We start from the raw sequence: 13,189 nt of genomic DNA, 5'->3' as shown, positions 1-13,189 counted from the left end.
CTTCTGCTGTGACAAACCTTGGATGTTTTTCTTGAAGTTTGATAAGACGGTCACAAACCTTAAGAGATAACGCTGATCGCAATGTTAATTATTTTCTTTACTGAACTTTTTAAGTGTCTTTTGCGTGTCTTTCTTGTGTCCATCAAATTAAACTAGAACAGAGATGCTCGATTTTGTGTCTGTGTCAAGTGTTAAATGTCGCTGCTAAATTTGATAAGACGGTCAGAAACCTGATCGCTATGTTAATTATTATTTAATATGAAATTTATACTATTTTTAACAAAAGATAGAACTGACAGCCCGTTAAACTGTCAAATGGTGTAACCACAAAAAATGACCAATATCTAATATTTCACACCTCCTAGAGTTCATGCAATTGCATGAAATTAGTAGTTTATTTAGTAATATCCTATGAGAATATGTTTTATTATAAATGATATGGGTTTTTCGTTGTACTGAGCAAGACCATATGCTGTAAACATCTTGTTTTATGTCTATTCTTTGACCATTTGAGTACAAATGGTTTAAACACCCATTATTACAGTGTAGTAGAGTATTAAATTATTATTCATATTAACTTTTTTTGTAAAATATTAGTCTTTTAGACAAAATATTGGTTACACCAACTGACCATATAACATCTATTGCAATAGGACAAGAAATTGACACAGAAAATAGGCATCAAGGTAAACTGAATTGGATATTTTAATATATATTCATGTCATTCATCATACAATTTCAGATACCAATTGTTTTCAAAGAGAGTGCTATAAAGTGTGTGTGAGAGAGAATAAGAGTGAGTGAAAGAGTGGGTATGATCATTTCTTAACAAACATGAAGAAACAGGATTGGCTTGTGTTGTGATTTCAGTTCAGTTCTCATACAATTTCAGTTTGTAAAATAACAGCCATTTTTTTTCAAAGAGAGAGTGAGTGAGTGAGTGAATGTGAATGTGTGTGTGTGTGTGTGTGTGTGTGTGTGTGTGTGTGTGTGTGTGTGTGTGTGTGTGTGTGTGTGTGTGTGTGTGTGTGTGTGTGTGTGTGAGAGAGAGAGTGAGAGAGAGAGAGATGGTGAGTGAGAGAGTATCATTTTTTTCAATTTCTTTCATCACTAAACTGTTTTGATTACATTTTTAATAACCGACAACCATCCGTGTGAGTTCATGCCATCTGATGAGATCTGAACAAACTATTTCACATTAGCATAACAATATAAATGAAACAGTGTCTCAGAAACTTAAGACTTGAAATATTCCTGACCAAATTAGTTGAGACTGTGGAAAAAAACATACAACCTTATATTGTAGTTGCTTAATTTCCTATCTATCTGTCTGTCTGTCTGTGCATGTAGACCTACATGTTGCCTACAACAGCCTAATGACTGCCTCTTGTCCTATAGAGATGCCAAAGGAAGGAAAGCCAGATTCATTCTGGACCGGCGTCATGATGCTGTTTGCCCAGGGGAAATATAAATTTTCCACTGGCCAGAGACCTGGGAGCAGACGTTGGAAGGCAATGTTAGAGAGGATAAAGAATTGTCCCCTGACCCCTGCATTTGGCCTAACGGTCAGAAAAAAAGACATTTTTGAGAAAAAGATCCCCTGCAAATGTGGCTACCATGATGTAAGTAATGTCATTGAATCCTTAAACATATGATATGAGACAAAGATGCTGACAAATGCTTCCTCTACAGCTGTTTCCCATGGCTGGTTCTTCGTTGTGCTATATTCTCCAAATCACTGTTTTGATGCAGAGTTTTGTGTGATTTAGAGGATAAGAGGATATAGAGAGTAAATACAAAATATTGTTTCCCTCAGTCAGGACAGCAGACAGGAACCGCAGCAGGTCCACAGCAGACAAGCACCGCAGCAGGTCCACAGCAGACAGGGACCGCAGCAGGTCCACAGCAGACAAGGACCGCAGCAGGTCCACAGCAGACAGGGACCGCAGCAGGTCCACAACAGACAGGGACCGCAGCAGGTCCACAGCAGACAGGGAGCGGTGATAATACCATGACATGCTCCCTTTGTGCTCAGGAAGTGCTCTTTGACCAGTTTACTCAGCCCCTGTCAGACTTCCATGTCCAGGAGCAGTGTGAGCACTGCGGCACAAAGGCCATGGGTGCTGTCAGGTTATCAGAGCACCTTGAGAAGTGTCATGTCTCAAAATCTCCCACAGACCTCCCAAACATTTCTCCTCTAACCCCTTCAGCCCGTCCCTCCACTACCCCAGCCCAAGAGATGACACCGACACCAATCGTCTCTCCCCGAGATGCTCCAGCTCCAGTCTGCCTCACAGCCCAAGAGACGACACCAACCATCTGTCTCCAAGTTGCTCCTGCTCCTAGCCCTTCCACACTATCTGAGATGGCACCAGCGACTCAGAGTGGCACACCACTTCTTCCTTCTCCTGCTTCTGCTCCTCCTCCAGCAGCACCAGGGCTCCCAGTCCCTCTGTGCTTTCCAGAGGTAAGGCGGGCCAGGTTTTTGCCAAAGCCGTTCCTCCGGGTCATCAAGCCAGGTGATCGGGAGTGGATTGCCCACATCCTCTATGACGCAAGTTGGCAGCTGAGACAGAATGTCAGGGAGAATTGGCACCACCCCCCAAGCCCAATCAGATCTGTGGCACCTCCAAACCCACATGATTACTTTCGACAGAGGATGTTCCTGGGCACCAATGCGTATGTGGGGCATCCCTCTGAAATGCACTCTGTGCAACCGAAAGATGCACCACTCTGGCATTTACACCAAGGTCAGAGAGGTCATTGATGTGGATAGCAAGTACTATTTAATAGGGGGAGATTACCCAAGGTGCAGCCAGTGCAAACAACCTGTCTGTCCTTGGAGTAGTGACATTTTAAAGCAACTTGACCCCTCTAAACCGCATCAAATTCCCTGCTGTGTTGACTACACATTTGGCACTGGACAGAAAATGTGTGACACTTTTGCGTCCTAGAACAGCAGGGAATAGCTCCAGTTACCTGCAGCAGGCCTTTCAAGAGGCACACAGTGAGGAGTGGGCTAGGAGATCCTGTGACTATTTCACAGATTGTGAAATTCACAAGAGATCCTGCCTGAAGCAGTCCCAGGCTGTTTATCCCCCACCACCACCACCCTTCTCTCCCTTGCCCCTGGCCCAGTGGTTCGAGACAGTGCATGCCAACGATGTTGTCGGTCACCTTGATGAACTCAAAGGTGTCACCACTTCAAAGTTTGGCAGAATTCTGAAGCTTGATTCCACTAAGGTAAATGTAAACCTATATAAGCTTGAGCTCATTTGTTCTTTTAGGGTTTGATAAGAATACATATGCTAATGATGTATATACTTTTGTTATAACAGGTTACCAAAAAACTTGCTGGGGGGATTGAGAACACGGCAACATGGATGTCCAATGTGGGGAACGAGTATGGTCAGGTCTTCAACTCGGTCCTCACAACCGGCGAGGGGGCTGGGCTGGATGACTTGTGATCGTTCAACGGTACAGGGATGCTGGTGAGCCACAGCCAGCTGCTATCTATGTGGATAGAGACTGTTGCAGTGACAGAGGTGGGTTTCCTGTAATTTGTGTTGATGTTTTTTTTGCCAAATTAAGGCAGTTGGTGACAATACAAACCAAAAAATGCTTTTACACAGGAGTGAGCCCAGTTCTCCATTGGTTTCGGCCATGGACGTCCACTGTGCGGTTGGATGTGTTCCACTTTATGAGGCGATTCACCAACGGTCTCACCACAGAACACCATCCACTGTACGGTACGTTGCTCCAAATTGTCGAGTTGCATTTTTGAATGGGATTACCAGGACATCTGTCATCTGAAAGAGGCGAAGCGGTCAGAGCTGAGGCAAAAGCATCAGGGCCACGAGCCAACAGATGCCCAGGTGTTGGCGAGCATCAGCTCTAAAGAGCTAGCCAAGCACTGCCGCAGGAAAACCCGTGGAGTGGAGGAGACTCATGCCCTCATCAAAAGTCTTCTTGACTCCATGTGGCACCTTGTGGACGGCACTGGGCTGCACCTTATAAACCATGAACGCATGTCTCAAGTGTGGGAGGTACAGCAAAAGCACCTTGCCTGCATTCAGGATCCACCAGGAGTGCAGCTTTACACAAACATTGGGTCAGGGCTGGAGAAAGGAGAGAAGACACTGGATGTGCTAAGATGCAGCAGAGGGTCCTCCTCTCTGGAAAGCTTTCATAAGCACCAGTTTGCTTTCATTCCAGGCATGTTAAAACCTCACACACATATGGTATATTTTGCTATTGAATGTTGACATAATATTGTTTTAATTTGTTGTAATCAGTGATCCTGTTTTTTGTCTCATCCGGGTGGAGATGCAATGCATTGCACACTCAGATGTACATGCTTGAGGGTGTGTCAAGGTGGAATTTAAACCGGTCAGCACAAGCACTTTCTATGACTGAGACATCCAGGACAAAGCTGTATAACATTCGTTTGATGTCCAATGTGAATACGCTCAGCAACAAAGTGTTGGGAAAACCTCTTCTTCCAGAGTTTATCCCCCCTGGGAAACCTAACGGTAAGAAAAGTCTGCTGTTGATGATGATCAGACCTATATTGTGACATGGTAGGCAAGTAAACAATAATTTTTCCCTTGGTGAATACTTATTGGAGGAGAGCGTATTGCTGTAGAATATCTTCCGGCACAGTCCAACAGAGGAGATCTTATGAGCCAGCAGATTGGTATTGGTGAGGTACATCCTGCCTGAGATCTTGGATGAAGTCCTCGAGGACGAATGTCCTGATGTGACCGTACCACAGGCTCATGACCTCACATTGCAGGTAATATTATATCAAGAGTATATCAGACATCAAAAAAATATTTTAAAACTAATAAACAGTTCATTTTTAATGTAGAAGAGACACAAAAAATGTAAAAGATTGTTTATTCTTTATTTATTCTTTATTCTGTGTATACTTTTATTAATCACCTCAGCAATTTGGAAGCGGTGGCCCTAGGCCCTAGGCCCTGGCCAGATCCCAGGTCCCCATTGGAGGAGAGTGATGCCTCTGCTGGGCCCATCTACTCCCCATTGGAGGAGAGTAATGCCTCTGCTGGGCCCATCTACTCCCCATTGGAGGAGAGTAATGCCTGATCTGGGCCCGTCCTCACCCGATTTGATGAGAGAGATGCCTCCGCAAGTCCCGTCCTCACCCCATTTGAGGAGAGTGTGCTCGTCACTCCAGCTACGGTAAAGTGGATAATGTTTCACCATCAGAAATGTGGGCTTCTTTATATTTGCTCTTGTACCAGATGTTTAAAATTTTATGGTGTTTATTGGTTCAATTCTTGTAACAGGACACTAGGTGTGATGCCAGAGGGATTCCTGGATGGGAGGCAGTTGATGCCTTGGCAGGTTACCTGGTTGGGCTTAACCGAACTATAACAAAACTCTCCAATGCTGAAGTGGCAGAGATTTTGAGGTTATACTCACATCTAAGTGTCTTTGACCAGACCCCCACCAGATACACCCTCAAGAGCAAAAAAAACAACGTTGCCAGGACCTTGGAGGGCTTCAAGAAAGCGCAGTGGCTCTGCTCCAGGCCAGCAAGCAGCTGAGAGGTATCCACATCTCATATAGCTATATTCTTTAGTATTTGTATCAATGTATTTATGTCAATATGTGAACATGCATATATAATGAGCACTATGTGATCTGGTCATCTAATTGCAGATTGTTCATGGTCCATGGTCAGGCTGCTCACAGACCAGACCAAAACAGAATTTCAGAGTGTGTTGCTCTCAAGCTGTACAAAGAGTACAAGGAAGCCAGAAATAGGCCAAAGGACAATAAAGGGAGGACATTTGCCATACCCCAGTCCATTGTCATGGCATACTCTCACATCAAGCAGCTAGTTGAGGACTGCAGAGAGATCATGGACAGGAGTGACCTGGTACTGGTAAACATTAACAACACCACTGTGTCCTCCTGGTGAGTTCATCTTTAATATCTTCATAAATTGATTGAATTGCATATTTGAACAAAATTTTTAACAATTAACACACTGAAAAATGTTCTGAAAAACTCTTGTGTGTGTTTTGTTTTCTGTCTCTGCAGGCTGCATGATCGCCAAAAGAGAACTGAACGGGGTTCTTTACTTCAGGGTGTGCAGCTTCCACAGCAGATTGCCGTGGCTAAAAAATCCCTCCTGGAGGTTCGTGACCTACCATCACAGCCAGTTCAGCATGGACACACTCTTTTGGAGTTCCAGGAGCCTGAGAACCGTGAGGGCGAGGCAAAAATCCGCCAGCGACACAGTTCCAGAACACCTGCTATTCCACAGACAGGTGGGGGAGACGCAGCTATTGCCAAACACGATGCTGCTTCCTCTCAAAACAGCTGTATGGAGGGCTGGTCCTCTGCCTACAAGCCATCCCCAACACACTACCAGAGCTGGTCTTCTTACCAGGCACCCCTGGCACACTCTCATGTTTGGTCCTCCACCCACCCACAACCCTCAGCATCCACCCAGGGCTGGTCTGCAACCCACCCACCAACCTCAGCATCCACCCAGGGCTGGTCTACAACCCACCCACCACCCTCAGCATCCATCCAGGGCTGGCCTGCCACCCAACCACCACCCTCAGCATCCACCCAGGGCTGGTCCTCCAACCAGGGCTGGTCTGCAACCCACCCACCACCCTCAGCATCCACCCAGGGCTGGTCCTCCAACCAGGGCTGGTCTGCAACCCACCCACCACCCTCAGCATCCACCCAGGGCTGGTTCTCCAACCAGGGCTGGTCTGCAACCCACCCACCACCCTCAGCATCCACCCGGGGCTGGTCCTCCAACCAGGGCTGGTCTGCAACCCACCCACCACCCTCAGCATCCACCCAGGGCTGGTCTGCAACCCACCCACCAACCTCAGCATCCACCTAGGGCTGGTCTGCAACCCACCCACCACCCTCAGCATCCATCCAGGGCTGGCCTGCCACCCAACCACCACCCTCAGCATCCACCCAGGGCTGTTCATCCACCTCCTACTGTCCCGACCAACCTAGGTTCCCTCACCAAGCACTAGATCCCTTTAATCGCCAGCGTGAATGGCGATTACGCAAGGCAGCCCTTGAGAACCAGGAGCGACTGAGGAAAGGTGAGCCCCCAAAGATGAGAAAGGCAAAAGAGAGCTACCACTATGAGTGTAAGCTGTGTGGTCAACCTAAATCAAAGCAAACTGGACACTCACAGGTACGTGGCAAATGGTACTGCCCTGCATCTGGACAGACCCTTGAGGAGTGGAGAAGCTCTTTGTAAATGCACCTAAAACATTCGTTTTTATAAATATTTTTAATAATATGTTTTATTTATTTTAAGAAAATGTTCACATTCACTGTTCAAACCATCTGCAAAGAAAAAACAAGCAAGAAAATAAAGTAGAAAAAAGTATGTTTGCTGTTGCAAATAGAAAAAAAAAAAATTAGTTGCTGTTGCAACTATTTTCAAAAAACTAAATACATAGGATAGTTGCTGATGCAACTATTTCAAAAAACAAACAAAAAAAACAACTCTTGTGGTGTAATAGTAACACGTCCATCCTTTGGGTGGGAGACTCCAGGTGCAAATCCTGGCAAGAGTGTGCAACTTGTTGGCCCAATCAGTATTTAATTAAAAAATAATTTATGACATAATTTAATATGCATTTTCTCCTTCTTTTCTCATTATTATTACAAGATGTAGCGGCGGTCATAATTATTATCATAACATTTTGTTAATAACAAAGCATTATTATTCATACCAATCCTATTTGTATCTGATTTTATATATATGATAGATTCATTGCAATCTCTAATAGTTTACGTTTATTGAGACATGTTCCAATAGCTGAAAAAAGCTGCCCAGGAGGATGAGGAGCTAGTGTCAAAGGGGGAACCGCCACGGAAGAGGCTGACAAACGAAAAGTACCACTACACCTGCAAGGGGTTTGGACAGGACAAAATAAAAGGACTGGACACACCCAGCTGAAGGGGCAGTGGTACTGTCCAGCATCAGGACTGACCCTGGATGACTGGAGGAAGAGTGTATAATTGCTGTCACCATTACTTGTCTGTCTGTTACAATAAAGTTTAATAATTTTATTGGAGCCAATAACAGTCTTCACGTTTTTAAGTAATTTCCTCTTGAATACCAGGACAGTGAGTGTCATCCATTGAATGTAATTGTTAAAACTAAAGCCAGAATTACTTGCAGAATCATTTTACATTTATTCACAAAACCCAACACTCAATTTGGAATATGTTTTATTCACTTGTGCTGCACAGATGTAGTCTTTCAAATAATTGAGTTTACAAAAAAAGGAGGGGAAACATGATGGGAGAGTTATTTACATTTATACACAGTTAATACTGTTATAGCTTTAAATGTAGCATGTGACATTTTGAGTTAATTATTTGAATATTGATTTGTTAACATCACAAAATATGTTTACTTACAAGAGCGTTTGCTTTAAATGCATTCATGTGCATAATTGCATAATCACAGGGTTACTACTGTAGGGATTTATATGGAAAAGAGTTCCTGTGTTAAAAATGACTACGTTACCCACAATGCATTGCATGTAGTACTTCCGGAATGCACTACGAGACTAGAGAACAAGCGAAGATGCAAGCGATATTGCCACGGCATAGGTTCGAATCCCGCAAGAGACATGAAATTAAAGTGATGATAAACCTTGCAATAAGTGCAGAACTGTGTGTAACCAATGTTGAGAAGATAAGAAAGTAGATAAAAATTGATATATTGTACGTTTTGCTCCTTTTTTCTCCTCTTCTTTTTCTCCCTTTCCTCCCTCTTTTTCTCCCCCCCTCCCCCCAAGCAGTCTCTTTTGCCCCTTCCTTGGCCGAGTGGTTAAGGCGATGGACTAGAAATCCATTGGGGTTTCCCCGCGCAGGTTCGAATCCTGCCGACTACGTTGAGTTTGTACGTTGAGTTTGTAACCTTCTTAAGCCTAGCTTAAAAATTTATTAAGGTCTTTTGGCAGCAGTAAAGGACTGAATCTCCCCGTTGGGGAATCGAACCCCGGTCTTCCGCGTGACAGGCGGAGATACTTTCCACTATACTAACGAGGAGTTGCAGAGACAGGTAGTTGTATCCGATCAGCGCGGCTTCCAGGAACGGCGTCATGCGTCATTTTAGCTCAACGCTTCACAGAAGCCAGTGAATCCAAAAAATTATCTAATACCGTTTAAATATGAAGTGTCTGTATAAAACGTGTTACATTATTAAATTAGAGACCCTTTTTTTTAATATGGTGCCTGGTAGGTCAGGTCAATAAGTTCATGCAATTTTTTTAAGTGCCAGGTCCAAACAAAGAGAGTTTCAATTCATCTGCACCTGCCAGCTGCTAATATATTGCGAACATTCTTGCTGACCGCAGAAGAGGGCTTCCAGTCTACATCCAACAGTCTTGTGTTGGTGGTATAGTGGTGAGCATAGCTGCCTTCCAAGCAGTTGACCCGGGTTCGATTCCCGGCCAACGCATCACATTTGTAAATTAAACTTCTCCTGTAACTTGTTTGCTGGAGCAAAACATTTTTTAAGGTCTTTTGGCAGCAGTAAAGGACTGGATCTCCCCGTCAGGGAATCGAACCCCGGTCTTCCGCGTGACAGGCGGAGATACTTTCCACTATACTAACGAGGAGTTGCAGAGACAGGTAGTTGTATCCGATCAGCGCGGCTTCCAGGAACGGCGTCTTGCGTCATTTTAGCTCAACGCTTCACAGAAGCCAGTGAATCCAAAAAATAATCTAATACCGTTTAAATATGAAGTGTCTGTATAAAACGTGTTACATTATTAAATTAGAGACCCTTTTTTTTTATATGGTGTTTTAGGATTACAAATTTTATTTAAATGTTTAATTTAGATTTCCAATACAATAGTATTTTATATTGAGAAAGTTTATAAATGATGAGACCAGGAAATCTCTGCAAACGGTAGGGGTTCCCAGCAGGATATTCCTGACTGTCCCATCTCAGTGCGAGAAGGCTAGGCTTTTCCTGTTCTCATTGTTTTACCGGGTGAAGAGTCATGCTGAGCAAGTTTGAACACCTGCTATTTTATTACTGAGACCATTTGTCTTGGAGTTCTTATCTCAGTGCGAGAAGTCCTGCACCGTTCTGTTCTCATGTTTCAGCTCATTTACATGCTTTGTTCCTCACAATGTAATCCCTCCCCCTTGAAATATATATAAACTACAATGTAAAGTTCCCTTAGTTAGACGATGTTGGAATGACTGCAGCTACCGACGAACAATAAAGAACTTCTGCTTGGAAAACTTCCACTGTCTCCTGGTCTGAGCTTCTAACTTTTCTACAAAGAAAAAGATCACTACAGTGCCTGGTAGGTCAGGTCAATAAGTTCATGCAATTTTTTTAAGTGCCAGGTCCAAACAAAGAGAGTTTCAGTTCATCTGCACCTGCCAGCTGCTAATGTATTGCGAAAATTCTTGCTGACCGCAGAAGAGGGCTTCCAGTCTATGTTCAAAGGCCTGCGTTGGTGGTATAGTGGTGAGCATAGCTGCCTTCCAAGCAGTTGACCCGGGTTCGATTCCCGGCCAACGCATCACATTTGTAAATTAAAGACCTTGATTACGAGCATTCTTGCTATGGGTTCGATTCCTGGGTCTGTCCATTCTTGCTGTATGCGTTCGATTCCCGGCCAACGCATTGCATTTTTCTCAAGCTGTCTTTAAAACAGTCGTCGGTGGCCCCTTGCCAACTTCTCCTGTAACTTGTTTGCTGGAGCAAAACATTTGTTAAGATCTTTTGGCAGCAGTAAAGGACTGGATCTCCCCGTCGGGGAATCGAACCCCGGTTTTCCGCGTGACAGGCGGAGATACTTTCCACTATACTAACGAGGAGTTGCAGAGACAGGTAGTTGTATCCGATCAGCGCGGCTTCCAGGAACGGCGTCATGCGTCATTTTAGCTCAACGCTTCACAGAAGCCAGTGAATCCAAAAAATAATCTAATACCGTTTAAATATGAAGTGTCTGTATAAAACGTGTTACATTATTAAATTAGAGACCCTTTTTTTTAATATGGTGTTGTAGGATTACAAATTTTATTTAAATGTTTAATTTAGATTTCCAATACAATAGTATTTTATATTGAGAAAGTTTATAAATGATGAGACCAGGAAATCTCTGCAAACGGTAGGGGTTCCCAGCAGGATATTCCTGACTGTCCCATCTCAGTGCGAGAAGGCTAGGCTTTTCCTGTTCTCATTGTTTTACCGGGTGAAGAGTCATGCTGAGCAAGTTTGAACACCTGCTATTTTATTACTGAGACCATTTGTCTTGGAGTTCTTATCTCAGTGCGAGAAGTCCTGCACCGTTCTGTTCTCATGTTTCAGCTCATTTACATGCTTTGTTCCTCACAATGTAATCCCTCCCCCTTGAAATGTATATAAACTACAATGTGAAGTTCCCTTAGTTAGACGATGTTGGAATGACTGGAGCTACCGACAAACAATAAAGAACTTCTGCTTGGAAAACTTCCACTGTCTCCTGGTCTGAGCTTCTAACTTTTCTACAAAGAAAAAGATCACTACAGTGCCTGGTAGGTCAGGTCAATAAGTTCATGCAATTTTTTTAAGTGCCAGGTCCAAACAAAGAGAGTTTCAGTTCATCTGCACCTGCCAGCTGCTAAAGTATTGCGAAAATTCTTGCTGACCGCACAACCGGGCTTCCAGTCTACGTTCAAAGGCCTGCGTTGGTGGTATAGTGGTGAGCATAGCTGCCTTCCAAGCAGGTGACCGGGTTCGATTCCCGGCCAACGCATCACATTTGTAAATTAAAGACCTTGATTACGAGCATTCTTGCTATGGGTTCGATTCCTGGGTCTGTCCATTCTTGCTGTATGGGTTCGATTCCCGGCCAACGCATTGCATTTTTCTCAAGCTGTCTTTAAAACAGTCGTCCGGGCCCCTTGCCAACTTCCCTGTAACTTGTTTGCTGGAGCAAAACATTTGTTAAGGTCTTTTGGCAGCAGTAAAGGACTGAATCTCCCCGTCAGGGAATCGAACCCCAGGCTCCGCGTGACAGGCGGAGATACATTCCACTATACTAACAAGGAGTTGCAGAGACAGGTAGTTGTATCCGATCAGCGCGGCTTGCAGGAACAGCGTCATGCGTCATTTTAGCTCAACGCTTCACAGAAGCCAGTGAATGCAAAAAATAATCTAATACCGTTTAAATATGAAGTGTCTGTATAAAAAGTGTTACATTATTAAATTAGAGACCCTTTTTTTTTAATATGGTGCCTGGTAGGTCAGGTCAATAAGTTCATTCAATTTTTTTAAGTGCCAGGTCCAAACAAAGAGAGTTTCAGTTCATCTGCACCTGCCAGCTGCTAAAGTATTGCGAAAATTATTGCTGACCGCAGAACAGGGCTTCAAGTCTACATCCAACAGTCTTGCGTTGGTGGTATAGCGGTGAGCATAGCTGCCTTCCAAGCAGTTGACCCGGGTTCGATTCCCAGCCAACGCATCACATTTGTAAATTAAAGTCCTTGACTACGAGCATTCTTGCTATGGGTTCGATTCCTGGGTCTGTCCATTCTTGCTGTATGCGTTTGATTCCCGGCCAACGCATTGCATTTTTCTCAAGCTGTCTTTAAAACAGTCGTCGGTGGCCCCTTGCCAACTTCTCCTGTAACTTGTTTGCTGGAGCAAAACTTTTGTTAAGGTCTTTTGGCAGCAGTAAAGGACTAAATCCCCCCGTCGGGGAATCGAACCCCAGTCTCCGCATGACAGGCGGAGATACTTTCCACTATACTAACAAGGAGTTGCAGAGACAGGTAGTTGTATCCGATCAGCGCGGCTTGCAGGAACGGCGTCATGCGTCATTTTAGCTCAACGCTTCACAGAAGCCAGTGAATGCAAAAAATAATCTAATACCGTTTAAATATGAAGTGTCTGTATAAAACGTGTTACATTATTAAATTAGAGACCTTGTTTTTTAATATGGTGCCTGGTAGGTCAGGTCAATAAGTTCATGCAATTTTTTTAAGTGCCAGGTCCAAACAAAGAGAGTTTCAGTTCATCTGCACCTGCCAGCTGCTAATGTATTGCGAAAATTCTTGCTGACCGCACAACCGGGCTTCCAGTCTACGTTCAAAGGCCTGCGTTGGTGGTATAGTGGTGAGCATAGCTGCCTTCCAAGCAGGTGACCGGGTT

General features: G+C 44.1%; 6 non-coding genes across 6 annotated transcripts; 3 read left to right on the top strand and 3 right to left on the bottom strand.

Annotated features, from left to right (window-relative positions):
* Positions 1–9,009: 9,009 nt before the first annotated feature.
* Positions 9,010–9,081, bottom strand: trnad-guc (transfer RNA aspartic acid (anticodon GUC)). Its single transcript has one exon. It is a non-coding gene; the product is annotated as a tRNA-Asp (tRNA).
* Positions 9,082–9,421: 340 nt separating this feature from the next.
* On the top strand, positions 9,422–9,493 carry trnag-ucc (transfer RNA glycine (anticodon UCC)). The gene has a single exon. It is a non-coding gene; the product is annotated as a tRNA-Gly (tRNA).
* Positions 9,494–9,581: 88 nt separating this feature from the next.
* trnad-guc (transfer RNA aspartic acid (anticodon GUC)) lies at positions 9,582–9,653 on the bottom strand. Its single transcript has one exon. It is a non-coding gene; the product is annotated as a tRNA-Asp (tRNA).
* Positions 9,654–10,502: 849 nt separating this feature from the next.
* On the top strand, positions 10,503–10,574 carry trnag-ucc (transfer RNA glycine (anticodon UCC)). The gene has a single exon. It is a non-coding gene; the product is annotated as a tRNA-Gly (tRNA).
* Positions 10,575–10,800: 226 nt separating this feature from the next.
* trnad-guc (transfer RNA aspartic acid (anticodon GUC)) lies at positions 10,801–10,872 on the bottom strand. The gene has a single exon. It is a non-coding gene; the product is annotated as a tRNA-Asp (tRNA).
* Positions 10,873–12,428: 1,556 nt separating this feature from the next.
* trnag-ucc (transfer RNA glycine (anticodon UCC)) lies at positions 12,429–12,500 on the top strand. The gene has a single exon. It is a non-coding gene; the product is annotated as a tRNA-Gly (tRNA).
* Positions 12,501–13,189: the final 689 nt, after the last annotated feature.

The sequence above is a fragment of the Siphateles boraxobius genome, unplaced genomic scaffold (genome assembly GCF_051911475.1).
Source record: "Siphateles boraxobius isolate OS27281-9 unplaced genomic scaffold, OSU_SipBor_1 51, whole genome shotgun sequence".
Lineage (NCBI taxonomy): Eukaryota > Metazoa > Chordata > Actinopteri > Cypriniformes > Leuciscidae > Siphateles > Siphateles boraxobius.
This window is presented reverse-complemented; position numbering and strand designations above follow the sequence as displayed.